At 37.0% G+C, this 22796-nt stretch overlaps 1 long non-coding RNA gene across 1 annotated transcript; it reads left to right on the forward strand.

The window, feature by feature from the left end:
• The first annotated feature begins 1100 nt into the window (after positions 1-1100).
• LOC107150322 lies at positions 1101-22445 on the forward strand. Its single transcript, XR_001504572.2, has 3 exons — positions 1101-1236; positions 5357-5364; positions 22432-22445. It is a non-coding gene; the product is annotated as an uncharacterized LOC107150322 (long non-coding RNA).
• Positions 22446-22796: the final 351 nt, after the last annotated feature.

Here is a 22796-nt window from a genome sequence, read left to right on the forward strand (position 1 = left end):
TGAATACTTATATAGATAACTTAGTTGATTTTTGACAAATACAAAAAATACTCATTATGTACTTACAAAAACAGTTCTTTCTGTATGAAGGAAACCATCAAGAGAGATGCCTGACTGAATAACGAGAGCTCAGTTCAGTATAACTATATGTGTGAAGCCTGAATTATTGCCAGATATCCACTAGGTACAAAGGTATCTCCCCAAGGGGTTTGCTGGGTGTGAAACTTGAGCTTTAAAAAAGAGTTCTAATCTTGTTCTCCAGAAAGACTGCTTAAAATATACCTAAGTGTAATTTTACGTGATAATGTAGTATTACCTGGTAAATAAATTTAAATTTTTGGATCATTTAAATTACATTAAATATTTCTTTAAAAACAAGGATGGGTAAGCAAAATCAGAAATCAGAGCAAGTACATTGGTTATCAGCATGAGGTAATCACTCTTTTTAAAAATCTTTTTCTTTCTTTCCCTTTGTTGTTGAATACTCAGAAAACAGTATCTACAGAGGTACATAAGAAATGGAAGTGAGAGAAAACTTTTCAGTTTAAGTAAGTCCCATTTGTTGATTCTTGTTATCAACTTTTGTGCTATGGGTGTCCTATTAAGGAATTTGGAGCCAGACCCTACAATATGTAGATCGGAGCCAACTTTTTCTTCTATCAGACGCAGAGTCTCTGATTTGATATCTAGCTCCTTGATCCACTTTGAGTTAACTTTTGTGCATGGTGAAAGGAGGGGATTCAGTTTCATTTTGTTGCATATGGATTTCCAGTTTTCCCAGCACCATTTGTTGAAGATGCTATCCTCCCTCCATTGCATGCTTTTAGCTCCTTTATCAAATATAAGATAGTTGTAGCTTTGTGGATTAGTCTCTGTGTCCTCTATTCTGTACCATTGGTCCACCCTCCTGTTTTGGTACCAGTACCATGCTGTTTTTGTTACTATTGCTCTGTAATATAGTTTTAAGTCTGGTATCGCTATACCACCTGATTCGCACTTCCTGCTTAGAATTGCTTTTGCTATTCTGGGTCTTTTATTTTTCCATATGAATTTCATGATTGCTTTATCCATTTCTACAAGAAATGCCGTTGGGATTTTGATTGGCATTGCATTAAACCTATAGAGAACTTTTGGTAATATTGCCATTTTGATGATGTTAGTTCTGCCTATCCATGAACAGGGTATATTTTTCCATCTTCTAAGATCTTCTTCTACTTCTCTTAATAGGGTTTTGTAGTTTNATGGAGATTCCTGGGAAAGCTGGGAATGGAACCACCATTTGACCCAGCTATTGCCCTTCTTGGACTATTCCCTGAAGACCTTAAAAGAGCGTACTACAGGGATACTGCTACATCGATGTTCATAGCAGCACAATTCACAATTGCTAGACTGTGGAACCAACCCAGATGCCCTTCAATAGATGAATAGATAAAAAAAATGTGGCATTTATACACCATGGAGTATTATGCAGCACTAAAAAATGACAAAATCATAGAATTTGCAGGGAAATGGATGGCACTAGAGCAGATTATGCTTAGTGAAGCTAGCCAATCCCTAAAAAACAAATACCAAATGTCTTCTTTGATATAATGAGAGCAACTAAGAACAGAGCAGGGAGGAAGAGCAGGAAGAAAAGATTAACATTAAACAGATACATGAGGTGGGAGGGAAAGGGAGAGAAAAGGGAAATTGCATGGTAATGGAGGGAGACCCTCATTGTTATACAAAATTACATATAAGAGGTTGTGAGGGGAATGGGAAAAAAAACAAGGAGAGAAATGAATTACAGTGGATGGGGTAGAGAGAGAAGATGGGAGGGGAGGGAGGGGGGATAGTAGAGGATAGGAAAAGTAGCAGAATACAACAGTTACTAATAGGGCATTATGTAAAAATGTGGATGTGTAACCGATGTGATTCTGCAATCTGTATTTGGGGTAAAATTGGGAGTTCATAACCAACTTGAATCTAATGTATGAAATATGATATGCCAAGAGCTTTATAATGTTTTGAACAACCAATAAAAAAAAATTTAAAAAAAAAAAGAAATGGAAGTGAACTGAAAAATAAAGTAAAATTTAATAGAAACCACTGATCTAGAAGTTAGGAAAACCTGAAACCATTCCTTTTTCTGCTGCTTACTCACTTGCAATGTGGTTTTGGTGATGCCCTAACCCATGCTGTGATCTGAATACTGCACCTCCACAGACTTCCTGCTGAAACATGATTCCCATCCTTGTGAAATTGAGACTAGGGACTTTAGGAGGAAATTAGGTCATGAGAGTCCCCCCACACACACACACAAAAGGGATTAGTATTAGTATAAAAGAGACTTGAGGGAGACTTCTGCTACTTCCACCATGGGAGGACAAGTGAGAAGCACCAAGAAGACACCATTTTTATAGCAGACTGCAAGCCCAACAGATTCAGAGGCTGAATCTGTTGCTGACTTGATCTTGGCCCTCTCAGCCTTCAGAACTATGGTCAGTAAATTTATGTTGCTTATAAATTATGCAGCCTAAAGTATTCCATCACTGTAGCCTAAGACACCCCAGAAAATCTAGAACTTGGGCCAGGTATCATTTCTAAATAGGCACAGAAGAAATCAGGGATGAGTAAACTCATGAACTTGACCATGAGATAGTTACAACGTAGTTTAAAGATAATAGAAAGATTAAATAGTGTAATGAGCTCGCTGCGGGACACAGGGAAAGGGAGTTTAAATTCAGACTTTTTATGATTTCATTTCTTGATACCAGATAAGGCCATATGAGCAATGGGATAATTTGACTGGAACCTATCAGTCTATTCTAGACTTACATACAAAGATCAAAAAAAAAAAAAAAAAGAAATTAAGGTAGCATGTCATAGAGAGTTACTCTTACATATTTAAATATATTCCATACTTATAATATTTAAAAAGGCATGGCAGGAATATACAGGAAACATCAATGGAACAAATTTAAAGTATAAATTGGTGCTTTTATTGTAACTTAGAAGTGGCATTTCAAATCAAGAAGAAAATAAAATATTCCTGAATAAATATTATTAATCAAATAAATGCTTGTTTCAATTAAGCATTTAAATATAAAACAGCCAATTACTGGCCATGTACAGTTAAATATAATGGGAAAGATGTTCAAAAGTTATACATAGGAAAGAATACTGAGGAGAAAGAAACATGATAAATGAGACTTGAGTACATGAAATTTGTGAATGTACCAGTATGTAACAACAAATCCATTATTATGGACAACTATAATGTACCAAGAAAAAAATATGAAAAGGTAAGCCTGGAGAGCAACAACAAATAAATAAGAATATCATAAAAAATAAATTCATACAATTGAAAGTGATTCTGCAAACTGAGAAACTACTTGGAAAATTTATGTTAGGGAAAATTTAATGCCCTTAGTGATTTTTAGTGTATACTATTAATTATATGTTAACTTCACACTTTAATTTTGTTTTTAATCGATAATACCCAGGATTGGTTTGCCTCTCTGGAAACTGACTATTCATTTCATTATTTCAGAGATAAAAATTGACAAACTCTTTTGGAGAGATTTTGGAATATCAATGCTCAGTCTTTATAATATTCAATATTTAGATGCAACATTCTCAGCTGTAAGAACACCATCTAAGTGAACAAGCATGCATGTGTTTTTTCAGCCAAGTGCTATAAGTAAAAGTTAAAAAACACCATTGACCAAATTGTCCAAGGGTAGTGATGGATGGGTTCAGTAAATTAGAGTACATACTATGCATTTGTTGTTATGAAACCATAATTTATTACATAGCTAATATACTATGTGATGGGTTAATTAAATATCAATAATATTTTTCTCATAGAAATATTTTTATCAAAACAAAAGTAGTCCATAGAGCAATAGCATAATAAACCTACCAGCGTTAGATTTCCTAAATTATCTGCTCTGTTAAGATAATTTCTTTTCATAGCCTCCATTTTTTCCTAATTAATTTTGTATCTAAAACTACTTTATAGTATTGAGGACAAAGATGTGGAGAAGGAAAAGGAAAAGACTTGAACATGAGCTGTACTGGAGAAGAAAAAAATCAGCAATGGGTTGAGGGTACTTTGGAAAAGGAGAGTTCTGTCTAGAAGAGAAAGTTAAAGAACAAGAAAAAGAAAGCACAATGGGAAAATAAGTTGCCACTAAAGAATAAGAATAAAGTTTTATATGACTTAAAGAAACATGGCAAGAGCAGAGAAAGAACAGAATAAGAGGACCAAGGAAAAGAGCTCATTGATTATTAATCTGGCTTCTGGCATTGGAAGTCAGTCATGAGACCAAAAATTAATCAGAAGAATGATAGAGTCTCAGAAAGGAAGGAAAGAGACTTTCTGGAAAATGAGCATTTGAGAGGCCATAGAGAAATTTTTGGCAAATTATGACTGAGTGTGTTTGTACAACCCATATGTCAAATATATATATAAGCTCACTATGTGATATAGATAGATAGATAGATAGATGATTGATAGACAGATAATAGATCAGTAGATGATAAATAGGTAGATAGATGATAGATGATATTCTATATATTTTTCTATTAGTGGGCAAATAAGCATCGGAGATTTTGATCCACATCTTGGTTACTGTGAGTAATGCTGAAAAGCAAATATACGTTCAAATGTAGTAATTTCATATCTATCAAACAGTCATACAGCCGTTCTATTTTTATATTCATTAGGAATCTTTATACTATCCCAATTTGTACTCCACTAATAATGTATAAGTATTCCCTTTTCTCCACATTCTCATCAATACTCATACCATGCATTTTGATAATAGCTATTCTCATAGGTGTGAGGTGGCACCACATAATAATTTTGATTTGCATTTCCCTGATTATTTGTAATGTTGAACACCTGCTGGACATATTCATGTCTTCTTTGAAGAAATATACCCAAATCCTTTAAGCATTTTACTTTGGTTTTAGATTTTCTTGATACTGACTTGTATAATTGCTTCATAAACTAGAAGATGAAGAAAGTATTTGTAAACCATGCATCAGATAAGGGACTAATATTCAAAAATGTCCTCTTTACATTCCTATTCAACATTATACTGACAGTATTAACAGTTTAATAAGGCATATTAAAACCTTTGAAAGAATCTAAAGAAAAGCTTTCTCAAGTGGATTTAGAAAAGTCATGTGTTTTAAAGACAATATACACAAATTACTTTTTATTTATTGGTTCTTTTTTAGTTATATATGATAGTAAAATCTATTTTAACATGAATACTAATAGTAAAAAATTAGAAATCATAACAGTTCCAGGATCCATTTACAGTAACACCAGGTATAGATATAGGTATATGTCTCAAAAATTTAGGTTTTTATGTCCTGAAAACTACAAAATACTAATTATAGAAATCAAAAAAGATCTAAATAAATGGAGATATATACTGTGTTTAGGGAATTGAAGACTTACTGTTAATAGTCAATTCAAGCAATGGTTTTCATGCAACCTCAGGCAAAAATCCCATCAGGATTTTTTCGTAAATATCACCAGCATTTCTAAAATTTATATAGAAAAACAAAGAAATTACAATAATGAAAACAAATTCTAACACAAAGAAGTTGTATCCAAAATATACAAAAAAATAAAAATAAAAATAAAAAATAACCACACATAAATCAACCAGAAAGCATCAGAAAATACCTTTCAGAAGCAGGCAAATTATTTTATAGATTCTTCACCAAAATATATGTACAGATGACAATGAGTTTATATATAAATGCTCAAATTTATTAGCCATTAGGGAAATGCAAATTAAAACCATCATAAAATATACCACTATAGACATACTATAATGGCTATTATAAAAATAAATTTAAAAACCATTAACAATGCCAAATATTGACAAGGACTTGGAGCAAGTAAAACTGTCAGACGCAATGACTGGGATTGCAAAATGATATAGAAAAGTATAGAACATAGTTTGACCATTCCATATAAAGGCAAACCCACACTAACCAACTGACCCATCTTTCCTCCTTCTCAATGTTTACTCTAGCAGAGTAAAAATTTATGTTCGGACAAACACCTTGCACAAATGTTTAAAGAAGTTTTATTCATAATTTCTAATACCCGGAAATCATTGAAATGTCCTTTGATCAATGAACAGACTATGGACAGGATATCCATACAATGGAATGCTAAACAACAATAAGCCTGAACGAGGTATTGATTCATGAAGGAACATAATCTTAAAATAGGTTGCTAAGTGAAAGAACCATGGCCCAAAGGCTAACTATTCCAGGATCTAACGTGAATGACATTCTAGGAAATGCAACAGCATAGTGCTTACCAGGATTTAAGGAAATGTGATGGGGGGATAGATGAAAGGCTAGCCAAATAGGGACAGCATGAGGAAAATTTTAGGGTGATAGATTATATGAATTGTGATGATGATCATATTACTATGCATCTCTCAAAAGTCATAGAATTGTATACAACAAAAAGTGAATTTTATTTTAGTCAAATAAAATTTTAAAGATTTTCTTATTAGTCAAGAGATTTTAGAAAATGTAAAAATTATATCAGAAAATAACTTGCAGTAGGTAACTGTATGATTCAGACAGAGTCAGTGAGATGTCAGTATTATGTGCTGAGAAAATATATACATAGCTAAAAAAAGTTATAAAGAAAAATATTTGACTAAAAATCTTTTTTTAAACTAATTCATGAATTTACCTTTATGCAGTGTATCAAAGTTAATTGGGTTTGGCCTCAGTCATTTAGATAAACATCATTGGTAAAGTAAATTCTTATTAAATTAAAAATTCTCAACCTTCCACACCAGTTGCATTATAAAATTTGGAGTACAGTCCACTCCACATTTCAGGAACATAACCTTCAGGAGTTTGATCATTTTATAGAAATGAGACATTGGGGACCCTACCAACTACACAATACATGTTTCTAGAAAGTTTGTGAATGCTTTGAACTGCCCTCAGCAGTTCCTGCAGAACTGGGTAGGTTCCACCTGCCAGTGATCTCATGAGGCTGCTACCATAGTTTGTTTTATTGATTATCAGTCTGCTGTATTGTCATTAGGGTTGACAAGGCTAATTACAGTTCTTTCTCTGACCTCCAGAGATTATAAAATTATGTTCAGCAGATTTTCAGTATTTAAAACATGCTGATACTATTAAGGTTGTTTTCTTTTCCAATGGCAAACCTAACACTAAACATTTTGAAGACCCTACCCAGTTCCCATATAACAGTGAACTGAGATTTTTTTTTTCCATCTGATGTTCTTCTCCTTAATGGCAAAACTCTCCTGTGTACTATTTCTCTATTTATAGGCCAGACAATTCAACTCCAGGCAGGTGGTTCTATTGAAAGATAAACAAACTTGTAAGGAACCCCCACTGGTTAGGAAATGGCCAACTGTGCAACAGGGCTGGCTGCAGGTGACTGAGCCCATCCGGGGATGTGGTCATTTACTACAAAGCTGGGGATCCCACAGCGTCCTGGGCCAAGGAACAGCTGGTGCTTCCAGCATTTTTATCTCTTAACAAAAAATCAAACCCAATGACCATACAAACTGGTTAATACTGTCAGTTGGGTTTTCATCTAATATACCAGACTCCAAAATATCATCCTTACTTCCTTTGCCTAATGTGCTTATTGATGTCTGAGGATCTTTTAGAGGATTCTGTTGAAAAGTGTTACCTTTGAAAATGTGATTTGGTCCAGCTCAGGCATCTCAGAGATATATTGCCTTCCCCTCTCATTGCTTCTTTCCCTGTTTCTCTTCACCACTGGGATAAGTAAGATATTTAATATTCTGACATGAAAGGAAGGGATACATAATGACAAGAATTCCTCTCTCAGAAGTGGATATCTTTCTGCATGCCCTTTTGCAATTTGCAACTCTAATCCATGGTCTCCTTGGACCTTTATATTGCCTGGTTAATGAGCCCATATTGAATCCTCTTGCCTCCTCCTCACTAATTAAACCTGCTTCTATTATATGAGGCTTTCCTGGTGATTGTGTCCCTTCTTTATAATAGTACTTTACCTCTCATCTAAGACTTTCCTTCTGGTTTCCTTAAGTAGCAAGAATGTTGGGAAACTAGCATCTTTACAATATATGGTCCAATCAAGACATAATAATAATTCTACAACAAAATAGAGAAATTGCTCTTAAAAAACTATGGGTGGTCAAAAGGTATGCAGTTTATGAAATCAGAAGTACATTTATAAATATGGTATTTGTTATGGTTGGAGAAGTGTCTACCAAAGGTCCATGTGTTAAAGACATGGTCCCTAAACTGTGGTGCAATCTTTGAGAGGCAGGCCTATTGAGAAGTCTTTAGGTCACTGGAGGCATGACTTTACTTTACTTTTTCCCCCTCTTTCTTAGTTTCTGGCCAAGAGATAAATTATTTTGCTCAACCATGCACTCCTACTATGATGTGCTGTCCCCAAAGCAAAGCAACCAACCAATCATGGACTAGAACCTCCAGAACTGTGAACAAATACTTGTTAGAGTTACAGTGAACACAGTATTAAAGCAGAACTTTGTGATGCTGGAAACATTTATTTAGATATGAAAGGGAAAAGTAAACTGTGGCAGCAGATGTGACAGGGCAAGGTATTTTAGGAATCCAAACACAAAGGAATTGATGGGATGATGGAGGTACCTGAAAGATTATAACAGAAAACCAGCATTATCAGATTTGCATTTAAGAGTCTACTCTGGAGAACTATGGAGTTTAGGTTTGAGACAGATATGACTCTAGTCAATAAAACCATCTATGAGATTGAGTTGTTGTCCCCATTCAGGAGAGGAAACTATGCCCAGAGTGGATGTAGAAGGAAATTTCTGAAAGCTTTTATAAAATATATAGTTTTTATTTCCTAGCTTCTCCACTACAGCTACAAACAAGAAAGGTCCTAGCAACAGGGACATGGTAAAAAAGAATTTGTTACTAAAACCCAAGATAAAACCTACAGTCCTTTCAATTTTGCTTAATGATTAAGATTATTTGTTGGAGATAACATAAGAAAGTTTAATGATAGCGTACAAAACAACTTGAATAAAAATAAAGTTAATGCTAATCATTTGTTGAACCACCGTAGTTCATAACAGGAGGAATTCAGATAGGATCTGAGACTTAAGATTAGAAGAAACTTTCTTACCTTTTTAATCATCAATATTATTGAACAGTAGGCTCTAGACACATATGGAGTCATAGCTTGCTGCCCATCAGTCTAAATGACCACATTTAGACTTTTCTCCATAGAGAGCAAGGTAGCCTTTCAAGTCCAGTTCATTATATTTTCAAAGAGAGTTACATCTTCTCTAAGGACATGTTTTTTGTTATATGGACTTCTTTCATTTTTCTGACAGTAAATTTGTTGATTGATTTAAAATCCTGCGCTCCATGCTGACTTCACATTGTCCTCATATCTTGTCACTATTCCTTCAAGGTAGAAGCCAGTCACGGCTTCTAAAATACAAGCAAAGTAAAGGATGAACTCTGTCACTGCAAGACCATCCTTGATGTCCATCATCTTCCTCCTCTGCTATCCTATCCAGTTTGCTCTCACCTTCAGCTGTACTTCCTTTGGTCAAGGTTACTTGTCTGGTGAGGTAACCCAAACTTTCATTTCTAAGGAATCTGAGCTCCTGGTTCTCATGGCTCTCAGGCTGCGGTAGTGTCAGTTGGCCATTCATTAGCTATCAGCAGATGTGGAAGTAGCAGAAGATGCCCTGGGAATACCAGTAAGTTCTAAATGTTCTGCTTGTTGCCACAGCACAGAGGAGTAACCCTCTAACTTCATGAGAGTGAGTGTCAATTACTGCTGCCAATATACTAATTTGTTTTTTGCCCTTGGACAATTGATGTGAGAAGCCCAAAATGGTCACATGGAAGTAATTTATTGAGGTTCAGTAGAATTCTTTCTGTGCCCTGTGGAAGAAATATTCCCCTCCCACCAGGAATTAGGATATCTAATGTAGAGAAACTTAGTTTCCTGGACATATACTGTCCAAGTTATTTGATTAGATATAAATAGTGAGGGGGACAACTCCTAACTCTATCCAGGGTTCATAGATCCCGTTTATAGCATTCAGTTTCTCAAACAAGGGCATGTTGAAACACAAAAGTGCTCCTTTCATGGTCTCATCTCCATGCTATGACTTAGTTCCACAATTAATTAGGTTGCTTCACTGCTCTGTGAGAGTATCAGTTTTATGCCATGTATGGTAGGACCAGTGGATCTCATGGTCATATGTCCATTGTGATATCACTTTTGCTATATAGTGGATCACTTGAGAATCTGACAATGGCACTGACTGAGGTAGCACAAAAAAATAAAGAAAAATCTATACCTAGAATATGTATCTATCTGTCCCAATAAGGATTACTCATAGAAGGGTAGAAACTATCCAATGTCAGAAGCTTATCACCAAGTGGCTAGATGGTCTCCTTGAAAGATTGTAGAGTAGGAGTTTCAGCAGCAATGGTAGTTAGAATAAGCTTAGTGAGATGGGTCTAATGCCAACTAGGCCGTGTTGTTATGATTTGGATCTAGAAATGTCCTCCCAAAAGCTCTCATGTTAGGCACAGTTTGGCGGAAAAAAGATTGGGTTATGAGGGCTGTAACCTCTTTGGTTGATTAATCCATTTGATGGATTAATAATTTAAATAGACTCTTGGTGGTAATTACAGGTAGGTGGGCATGACCGGTGGAAGTATGTTACTGGTATTATGCCTTTGTCTTTGGGGACTTTACCTCCCCCCCACCCCCTCCCTCTGCTTCCTGGTTGCCATGAGCTAAGTATCTTCCCTTAACCATGCCCTTCTGCCATGATGTTCTACTTCACCTCTAGCCCAGAGCAATAGAATCAGCAGGTGTGGACTGAACCTCTGAAACCATGAACCCAGAATAATCGTTTCTTCCTCTAAGTTGTTCTTGTCAGGTATTTTGGCATAGCAACAAAAACCTGACTAACACTCCATGCATGGTTTTCATCCTTGCCAACATGATTCCTTTGTTCCTGGGAAAACACTGGTATAACCATATCAGGGGCAGGCTGACTTCTACTGAATAAGATACCATGTTTGACTACAATTCAGTTCCTTCTCTGGAATAGAAATTTTTTTGTGGGTGATGACATGAAACACAGAGTTTCTGCACACTTTATGTTCATTTCTGTGAGCCCATCTGCATATCTTTCTTTGTAATATCCAAGTCATTAACCACTGTCAAGGAATTCATGTGTATTACTACCTCACTGTACTCCCTCCAAAGTGCATGTTCATATGTACCATTAACAGCACTATTACTGAGATTTCCCCTAATCACTCACTATTATTTGGAGACACCCCTTCAAAATAAGTCTTTGGTGTGTAGTATGATTTCTCTATCACCTGTACTAACAAACCAGCTGAGGTACCCATCAATTAGTAATGGTGTGAACTAAGGTAAGGCTTTGGTGTGACAATAGGTAGATGACATGGAGTCTGACTCACTTGTTCCTATAACTTATTAATATTCCCAAGACCTTCTTGGGACTGATTCTGAATGAACAATTTACATCATCACTGTTGTGTTCAGTTGACCTTATGACTTAGGATTATGCCTGTGTTATTTCAGATGAATATCTTAGGTGATATTGTCAATTGATGTTGCCGGGTCAAGTCTTCATTATCTATTAGGGACCAGTAGCTGCCTTTTAAATATGACCTTGCATGAGAATTCTGTAGTTCTCTACTGATACTTTCCTATGTGATCATTATCTACTCTATTGGTCATAATTTTCCAAAATTGAAAAGGACAGATAGATAGATAGAGAGATTGATGGAAGGATGATAGGGAATTTTGTTGTTGATGTTGTTGTTTGAACCAGGGATTGAACCCAGAATTGCTAAATCACTGAGCAGCGATATTTATTTATTTATTTATTTATTTATTTATTTATCTATCCATCTATTTACTTATTTATTTATTTATTTGAGACAAGGTCTCACTAAGTTGCTGAGGGCCTTTCTAAGTTGCTGAGACTGGCTTTGAACTTGTGATCCTTCTGCCTCTACCTCTCAAGCCATTGGGATTACAGGTGTATACCACCATACCAGGCAGGATAGATATATACTTTAAATAACTATTCTACATGGGCAATTTTGGGGTTTGGCAAGTCAGAATGTGTAGTTTAGGTTGACTGGAAATTCAAGTACGATTTCTATGTTTGCAGTCTCGAGGCAGAATTTCTTCTTCAGGGAACCTCAGTCTTTGCTCTTAAGACTTTCAGTTGATTGCATGAAGCCTGTTCATGTTATAAAGTGTGATTTGTGTTATTTTAAAATCAACTTATTTTAAATGTATATATCTAATCCAAAAATGCCTTTATAGCAACTTCTAGATTAGTGTTTGACTAAACAACTAGGCACAATAGACTAGTCCAGCTGATGCCATTCGCATTAACTGTACCTATAGCACTTCTACACCTACCATCTTATATAGACTGAGCCAGAGAATTGCTTGTATCTTCTATTACAGTTCTCCCTGGTATAGCCTGTTAACAGCCTTAGGGAAAGATTGGAGGAAGTGCTATTGCATTCTATTCAGTTTCTATTGGACAGTTCAGAGAACTTTCTTTGGGGCCTCTGATTCTCTTTTGATAGATGAGTTCTGGGTCTGAGAATTTTCTCAGATCTGGAATTGAAGGAAGACCACCTTGATGTTCAAATCACCACAGTTAAAATCTGCCTTCCACTTCTTTGCTCTTGATTTGTTGCTGTTACAAAAATCAAGTGGTACCCTTTCTGCTGGCCCCTCTGTCTGATACCTTGGAACACCATAGGCTGTTAGCCACTTCACAGCTATTTGTAAAAAAGGTGCCATCTGGCTTTGCTGCATGTTACAGTGATTATGTTCATCTTGCTTAAATGCTGTCACATGGTCTTGAGTATTCTAGAGTCCTCTCATCCCAGAGACTCTGAAGAGCCCAGTTTCAAAGCATCCTATCCTGTTATTGGGCCTAATCTACAAAGAAAAGTCACTTCTGAGATTTCTATACACATAAAATGAGATTGGAAACACAAAGTGGTATGCCACTGGCTGATGTTTGTTTGACAAAGTGTAGAGAAGGCAATTCCGTTGTCCATTACAGAATGAGTTGGGAGTGATCCTAATCCACAACCTGCACAGCAGAGAGTAGTTCTTAACATATTCTTCCCGCTGAAACCGTGAAGAAGTCCCTTCTTACTCTTCATTTGCTAGCTGAAGGATCACATTTTCTTTCCCAAGTAGCAGCTAACTGGTAGCATACATGGTGATAAAATTGGTTAGGTATGGAGTGTGAACTCAATTTTAAAACTGAATTTATTTAGTCCAGAACATTTCTTTTTGTACATGTAAGTGTAACTTAAACAAATCAATTCCATCTGATTAAACTCACTTTACATGGTTAATGTACCGTGGACACTCTTTTTACTCTGGCGCTTTTCCCAAAGATCACAAGAAGAGCATTTAGATGTTCATTTTACACATCACCCGGATACACACAAAATCCAACAGATTCAAAGGAAACATTGTATTAAATTAATTCAGCTTCAAGTTCAAAGGCTCATCATGTATGATAAACAAACCAAAGGAAATGATAGGATGCTGTGTCACAATCCATTTAATCTATAAATCCACTCACAAGGTAATACCTAATTCACTGTACCCTCAAGGTATGCTCATGTGCTGTAGCTCCTTGGGGACAGAAAAAAAATTCAAAGAACTTGAAGTTGGAAAATATAATGTGAAGTTATAAATGATTTAGAGCAGTTGTTCTCAACCTTGGCTGCACTTTATAACCACCTGGGGAGCTGGTAAAACTCCCATTTTCTGGCCTCACCTGAGACTAATTAATACAGAATTTCTAGGGTTAAGACCCAAGCATCAATATTTTTTAAAGCTCCCTGGGTAATTTCAATGTGTGAGTAAGGTTGAGATCCTCTGATTTAAAGAATGATTCTCAAAGGTTGCTGCTTTTCAAATCTCCTGGAGGGCTTATAAAAACTCAGAGTACAGGACCCTGGCCCAGAATTTCTGAACCAATAGACCTAGACTTTGTATCTCAAACAAGTTCCCAGGTGATAGTTTTCCTGCTGGTCCAGGGACCATACTTTTAAGCTTGAGAAGAACCTAGTACACCTCAAATAAGAAGTAAATCCTATTGTGTTACCATTGACATCGTCCTGGAAGAATGATAAAAGATGCCTCTCAGTAGTTCTAAAGGAAAACAAAACTAAATCTCATGTGAGTTCTGTAGAAGAATAAGTGGTCCTAAATAAATAAGTGCCCACTTATAGAGAAACCTGAAGTCCTGTAGAAGAAAAAATTCACAACAGGTATGTGAATTTAAATTCTCAAGTGCAGGACTAGAGAACATGGAATGTTTGTGATTTGAAATATTCGGTCAAAGAAGAAAGAAATAAAAGACTAAGTTTTCATCAGCTTGGCAATCTCAGGAACTATTTTACATGTTTGTTTGCAGCATTAAGGAACAAATCAAACTAAAAAATCAATCTATCTCTAAGTATGATGATCATGATGATGATGCTGAATTTGAATTGGTCTTGGAGTATATACCACAAACTCCATTTGACTGCTCAAGCTTTCAATTTGTGCAAATTTGAAAGGTTCATAAAGTATATCTAAGCCTCAAGGAGAAAAGTACCTGTTTTAATTTCCTTTTCCGGCCCTGGCCCCGTTGATGCCAAGATTGGATGACATCATCAATAGGACACCTACCACAAGGTAAGCGCATGGAAGGGATTTAGAAGGCATGTGCTGATTACTGGACAGAAGGCCCTGGATTGGAACAGCTGTCTTCGTCAGACCTTTTGTTGTTAGTTGCTTGTTTGTATGTTTGGTTGATTAGTTGGCAGCTTGCTTTCTCTGGAACATACTATATATTTGACATTACTTAATCCAGGCATTCTGAGCTGATTCTCAAAAAAAATTTGCTGAAATTTCAGTCTCTTCACCTGGTCTGTGAGGCCATCAATGTAACCAGGAATCCCAGGGAAGTGGACAGGACAGAGGCTGACCATGAATAAGCCCCTGTGAGACAAACAGGGAACTGTGCTGGGGAGGAACACGTGCTATTGGGAGACAGTTATCCACTGGCCTCTGTCCTTCTCCACATCTCGTGAACATAACACTGACAACTTTTGTTCCAGGCTATCTTTTTGAGGATGTTTGTGTAGTAAAGATGGATTGTCTCTCTCTAGGACATATTTGTTTGCTGACAAAACTGATAAAGATAATGTGATGTCTCTCCTCTGAGCAAAGATTGGGATGCTTGCTTGTAGTCCATTTAAAAGGTTGGGGTTTCCTAAATTTGGAGTTCCTTAACTCTGACCCAAAGCTTTTTGTAAGAAGAATCTGCCAAGTGCTGCCTCTGCGTCCCCGCCATGAGAGGTGAAGCAGAAGGGGAATTGATATGAACCTGAAGCTTGGCCTGCCTACTGGGCCCTGAGTGAGAAAATCCTTTGTGTCTGATGTAGGAGTTTTGGGTCTTCTGCCAGCATCCGTGAAACTGCATCATGCTAACTTGCCGGCCTACAAATAGGGTAAGTCCAGACCCTTCACCATTGACAAGTACTAGAGCAGCAACTAAATCTGTTCATGTATGGTTACTATGAATGTGTTTTAATAGGAGAAAAAGATAAAGAATGTAAGACCTACTAATAGGGGTATTGTTGGTATAATTATGGTTCAGTCCCACAATGGAACACCATATAGCCTTCAAAATGGTCATAGATATGTAAAAAACTGACATGGAAAGAAATACAATACTTTTTAAATAAATTGTATACAATCTTGTATATTACACCCATATGAAACTGAAAGCACATACCTTAAGCTTATAAGCTGAAGAATTTTAATAAAAGAGTTTCTGCTTCTTATATATTTTATTTACATCATTCATAACATAATTTTTTTAATTTTTACATTATAAAAATAATAAGCATTTTTAAAATAATAACTAAGAATGCATTTTAAACAATTATTTAAATAAAGAGAAGGATAAATTGAGAAGGCTCTTACTGAAAATAAAGACTATACTTCTCAGCCTCTTCCTTGCAAACAATTATTATCATGTGTCCAAGTTCTGGTCAAAGATATATAAGTAGATGTATTGTGTGTGTCTTCTATGAGTATCTTAAAGGGACACAGCATGCCTTTCTTTGCCCCCCCCACCCACTGTTTTTTTTTTTTTTTTTTTTTCTCCCAGGAATGCAGAGTTGATGGCTGGAACATGAACAACAAAATGGGATCATGAAGTAAAAGCCATCTGCTGGGGATGCTGGAAATAACAAAAATCAAAGGCGTCTGTGTTCTTACCACTATTCCATGCCACACCCGCCTAACAGTTCCTGAAAGAATACTTGCAGAACATGAGAGAAAAATGAACTTCAATTGCTTTTAGGTAGTGTTATTTTGGATTTGGGGGTCACTCCAATCTGAACCATATCCTACAAGTACAATGGCCAAGAATCAGGTCTATGTCTCCAACCTTGGTGACTAATAGAACGTTGACGACACCATACATCAGTAAGTGTGTCATGACTAGTGCATGACTTCAAAGGCGAGGAGGAACAAAACCTTTATGAAGACCTCTGAAGTCCTCACAGGGCCCAGGATTCCATCCCTGTTTACAGAAAGCCCACACCCTGCTGATAACATGAGAAGTTCAGTTGGAAAGACTCTGTTTGAAGCTGTCTTCTAGAAGGTGGAAAATAAATCACACCTCCATGTTCATTAAACAAGTTGCATTAATGTCCTAAGAGGAAGAAAAATTAAGACAGAATGGAAGAAACGACCTCCTAGTGAAATGACATTTAATTAATAGAAGTTTAAAAGTTTCTTTCCTAGCAGTAGTTTTTTTTTTTTTTTAATTTGGAACTTTTCTGAACAGCTATTATAGCATTCTAACAAGAATGTACAGAAAATCAATAAACTGAAAAGTTCAATGTAGTATAATATGACTAAACTTGGAAATATCGTGCAATATGGTACAACACTGAACTAATCCTACCATATTTTTTTCTTGTTACTACAATCCCTTCTCATGCATTTGAGTTCTCAGATAATGTACTCTTTGTTTTAAGGCAAAGTCATTTTTTGTGCAGCAAAGAATGATCCCTTGAGAAAATTTGATCTCACGATTTTCTTTTATTTTTTCCCTTTAAGCAATATGAATGTCAAATGAAGTAGCTAGATAACTCCCCTGAAAAGTCATACTCACACCCAGTGAATTTTTGGTGTATAAAATCAAGAGTTAGAGAATGTATGAAACAATAACTATGGAAAAGTTCTTTTCCTATCATATACTGGGAATGTTCTGCAATTGCAACATGAGGACCTTTCCGAAGCACAAAGTCATATTTCACAGATCTTTGAAAAAGACAGATCTAGCTACCCATGATGGCGCATGCCTGTAATCCCAGCAGCTCAGGAGGCTGAGGCAGGAGGATCGCAGGTTCAAAGCCAGCCTCAGCAATTTAGCAAGGCTAAAGCAATTTAGGTGAGTCCCTGACTCAAAACAAAAATTTTAAAAAGGGGACTAAGAATGTAGCTCAGTGGTTCAGTGCTCCTAGGTTCAATGGTTCAACCCCTGGTACCAATAAATAAATACATAAAGGCAGATTTATTCCTAAACTTTTTTTTTTGTGGGAGGGAATTTTTTAAATTATCATTATTCTTTGAATTAGGGAGTTGTTGGATTTAACTTTCTTCTAAAATCAGCATGCTTGTCAATTTAATCCACATGAATAACTCAAACTTCAGATGGCCTCAGTTATATACCCTTTCTCTCTTCTTTCTTATATGTCAGTAATGACCACCACCCCCAAATGTTCACAAAATCCTGAAGTGTACAACGAAAAATTCCCATGGTTTGTAAATTAGCCTAGCTGTGCAGCCACCTGCATCTCTAGATTGTCCAGTGCCACTCAGCATTGTGTCCTTAGATGCTGAGAGGGCAAAGCCAGGGTTTCCCAGGGTCCCTGACCACTATTCCATGCCACACCTGCCTAAGAGTTCCTGAAAGAACACTTGCAGAACATGATAGAAAAATGAACTTCAATTGCATTTAGGTAGTGTTATTTTGGATTTGGGGTCACTCCAATCTGAACCATATCCTGCAAGTTACAATGGCAAAGAATCGGGTCTGTGTCTGCAACCTTGGTGACTAATAGAACGTTGACACCATACATCAGGAACGTCAGCAGGAAGCACACCAGAAACTCCTCTGGACTAACAGCAGAGAAGGTCAGAGGGGAAAACACACCACACAAGGAGCACCTGGTCTCAGATCATGATTGTCACTGATGTCTCTGACAAAGGCAGGCAAGAGCCAACAAACTGGAAACTTTGGTGAAGAGAACCAGAAAAGTCAACATGCCGAATGCAAAGTGCACAGTTATTCAAATCTCAATCTTTGCTGGAAACATCCAAAAGTGCAGCTCATATGATTCAAGGTCAGCAGTGGTGTTGTAGGTCCTAGAAAGTAGACAGGAAAGGGAAGACAGACAAGGTGAAGGAGGCAGGGAGGTTCCAGCAGCTACAGAGAGAGTCTGACAGCAAGACCAGCAGAGTTCCTCTTCTGAATTTAAGTGATACAATCTGAAGAATTCTGCCCCAGAGATTTCAGAATCAAAATGGACAGGGAAACAATGAAGGATCCAGGTGGAAATTAAATCTTGAGACTTGGGACTAAATATGGAAACTTGATTTTAGAACCTCAAAAAGAAAAATAAAATGAACGAAGAAGAAAACAAAATAAGAGGCAAGAAAAAAATTGAAGGAGAAATTGGGGAGGAGGAGAGGAAGAGAAGGAGAAATATTTAGCCTGGTTAAGGAAACATTTTCTGTATTTTCCCTGTATTTGGTCGTTGAATCCTTATAACTCCATTAGAGTGGGTTAAATGGTGGCACCCCAAAGACATATATCATGTCCTAATGTCTGGGATCTATGAATGTTATTTATTTTTGAGGGGGGAAAAAGATCTTTGCAGATGTAAAGATGTGATTAAATAAAGGATTTTGAAGTGAGATTATCAAGATTATTCTGTTTTATCTCATGAACTCTAAAAATATTGGCAAGTGTCCTTTTAAGGGTCACCCAGAGGCAGCTGACAAGAGAGGAGGGAGGGAGGGATGTAACTATGAAGGCAGGGATTAGAATACTGTGGCCACAGGCCAAGGAACATCAATACACACCGGAAGCTGGAAGAAGTAAGGAATAAAACAGAATCTCCCCGAGAGCCTCTGGAGGAAAGGTGTTCTTGCCACCACCTGGATTTTGGATTTCTGGCCTCCACAACTGTGAGAGAATTCATTTCTGTTGTGGTCCAGAAAATGAACACACCGGGGAAGTAAATTCCATCATCATTCACATTTTGCAAATAAGGAAATAAAACCTCAGAAACACGGAGAGAGATCCCAAGGCTATCTAGTGATCAAGGGGCACAGCAAGAATCAGAATCCATGCAATCCAGCCCCCGAGTTCACATCCTCAACCCCTACACCACATCATCAATTCACAAGACCACAAGAGTCAACAGACTGTCTCGTTATCTCAGGAGGCTGGAGCTGCTCCCATCGAAGGTCAGAAGCCAAGGCAGGCTGGTATTTACAAGTTATAAGTGACTTCAACTTGAGAAATTAGGGAAATGGAGATGAAAAAGTGCTATAGGAGAGACTCACTGTCAGAGAAAAACTGCTTTGATAATAAACCTCTGTTAGGTGTTCTGGTCTTATCCTACCTGGCTAAAATAGTCAGAGAAGATTTAAAACCCATAAGCATGATTTTAGGAATGTAATATAAATCTAGAAAGTGATAAAAAATATGAATCCCATACAAAGATTTTTTTTCAATGCCAAAAAAATCATGTAGTTATAGAGATTTATCATTTCCTTTGTCAGAAATACAGTTATCTCAACATTACTGAATAGAACTCAGGAAGGGATAAAAATAATCTGTGTAACTGTGGCATCCAAAATAGACGATTGGAAGTAAGATGTTATACTAGAACTAGAACAGTTGGGCTTTCATTTATGGGGTATCAACAGCCCAGATACCAAGCTCTGCACCCAAGATTCAGAAACCGTGCAGAGAAATGTAGAGTAAAATCATAAAACCCAAACAGGACTCAACCTTCCTTAAGGTTTATCTAACCCCTGGAGATTATTTTCCTCTATTCCTTCCTCAGTTTGACCTGGGATAACTAACCTACCTCCACATAAGTTGAGATTATGTCCAGGAGTTCGGGATGGGCAAAGACTATTGATAAATATTTACTAACCTGGCTTATCCACACACACACACAAAAAAAAAAAATGTAGTGTTTTCAATGTCTATGATGTAAATACACCATGACAAATTTCAAGGTACTGAAATATGATCAGTATATGTGAGACAGAAAGAGATGTGCACTTGCCATCATTATATCACATTTCCAAGACAGAGATACACTAGATATAAAGTAACCTCGAGAGCATCAATAATAGTAAAATGCAGTACAATAATTAGGAAGAAATATTTTGAATGTTTATTACTGCTTTTAAAATGTAATTTAGCTAACTAAGGTTATAGAATCTGATTTTTAATAATGGCTGTGTTTAACAACAGACTGACAAGATTCCTGAAAAACTAACCACTGACTCTCAGCATAGGCTGCCTCTACTCAGCACACCCTGGGAGCTAGACACGTGTACCTCATCAACCCTGTCTTTCAATCCCCATTTCTACGCAAAGACCAATTTTGGAAGAGTTCCATTCCATCCCTGCTGTCCCTTTGTAGCCCTACACAATGCTTATTCTGAACGCTACTCTAGATTTTGTCTCTAAATATGACTGACACAATGCTATGTAATAGGTGTTTATAGATTCCTGCACAACTTAACATTGAATATTAGATTATCTTTCTTCTCAAAAGTTATATGGCCACCCTGACTCTTGGAAACACTCTCTGACCATCCATTTCCATAGATTTTCTTCTCCTTTATTCCTGAGTTACTTCCTTTTTCCCCCCATTTATTCCTGACTAAAATACCCTGTTAATTTAGTACACAAGATACATTTGTTAGTAATTCTTCCCCACAAAGTGTGGCCCACAAGCCTCAAAATTTCACACCTAAAGAAGTTGAGACTCTTGGGTTTTTTTTTGTTTGTTTATTTGTTTTTTTTTTTTTTTTTACTTATTTGTTTAAACATAAATAATTCTCAAACATAGAGGAATTTGGGAACTCTTTGGTAAACTAATATTATGGATGCTCTCCAAATTGGCAAGCAAGATAATGCCTCCACCACCATTTTTAGGGCGGATATAACTTGTCTTAAAGGCAGTCATCCCCCATCACCTGTGGCCTAGGTAAAGCGCCCCACCCCCCCGCCGCTGTGCTGTTACCTGTCGACCTAGGAGTTCCTAATCCCATTGGACCAAACCTAATGCCCCCCACAGCTGTTGACTGTGATGGAAACCTAATGGTCAACACTTGACTCAGAAAAGTGCCTTCTTCCCATGTGTATTCTTTAAATTAATCCACAGCCCCATGGGAATGCCCAAGTGATGACACCCGGGAGACTTAATATAAGGGCTCAGCCCCCACCCTTCCCCTCTCCTAGCTCCCTGCCCACTGGTTGAGCACCCTGTGGTATCCAAGCTTCCAGGCAGTGGCAGCAGCACCCCAAGCCTCCTTGGCCTCTGTAAGTAATATCTTGTGTTTCATGGATTTTGGTTTCATCTCCTCATCTGTGTTATCTGACTGATATTCTGAACCCACCCTGGGCCTCTCTGGAGTATAGCTGTGTTGCTTTATGGCCAAACAGAGTCCCCAGGACCAAATGAGAAAGCCACCCCAGGACCACAGGAATCACAACAGTTAAGGAGCACGTCATTATCAGGAACTCAGAAACCATGACAAGGTAGGCCATGAGAGACCTGAAGGGACCCGACAGGAGCTAAGATCTCCTTGATGAACAGACGCCAGGTCATAGCAGAAGGCAGGTGAGCCCATGTTAGCTCCAGAATCCAGGGTTCAAGAGGCAGCCACAAAATGGAGTTAAGATTTTCAGGAAAGAGAGCTGAGGATATGAGCTGATGTAGAGAGCTTGTCTGCATGCATGGTGAGGCCCTGGTTTCCATTCCCATCATTGCAAAAAAAAAAAAAAAGAAAAAAGGATTTTCACTAAAATTGCTAATTTGCTTTATGTTAAGATAAACCATTAAAAAAAACGCAGGGGCAACCCAAGCCTACAGGTACTAGGTAAAAACAAGGAACTAGAAAAAAGTGAAATCTGTAATCTTTGAAAATAGAAACAGATAACCTATCTCTACATATTTTTTATATGATTTACATGATTCTAGAAGTCTGGGGTTTAGTATATATATCTTTATGTCAACCACACTGCTTATTACAGACTGTTATTTAATAACTCTGTCCTTCAATCTATAAAAGAATAGTTAAATGTCACGTTCAGAACAGCTGTAGACACCTCGAAGACACAATGCTGGCCAACGTCAGGGGGTGCTATTCTGAGTCAATAACGTGGCAGCAAAACTGTCATTCATCACATTAAATAGCTATAAAAACACAAATTCACAGCACATGCAATTTCAATTTCCCTTACCACAACAAATAACTATATCTCTGTGACATAAATGATGATAATATTTCTGATGTCAGAGTATTAGAAACCTAGAGCAATCCCATACTATATTAAAGTAGCTCATCATTTATGTATTAA

The sequence above is a fragment of the Marmota marmota genome, unplaced genomic scaffold, assembly GCF_001458135.2.
Source record: "Marmota marmota marmota unplaced genomic scaffold, marMar, whole genome shotgun sequence".
Lineage (NCBI taxonomy): Eukaryota > Metazoa > Chordata > Mammalia > Rodentia > Sciuridae > Marmota > Marmota marmota.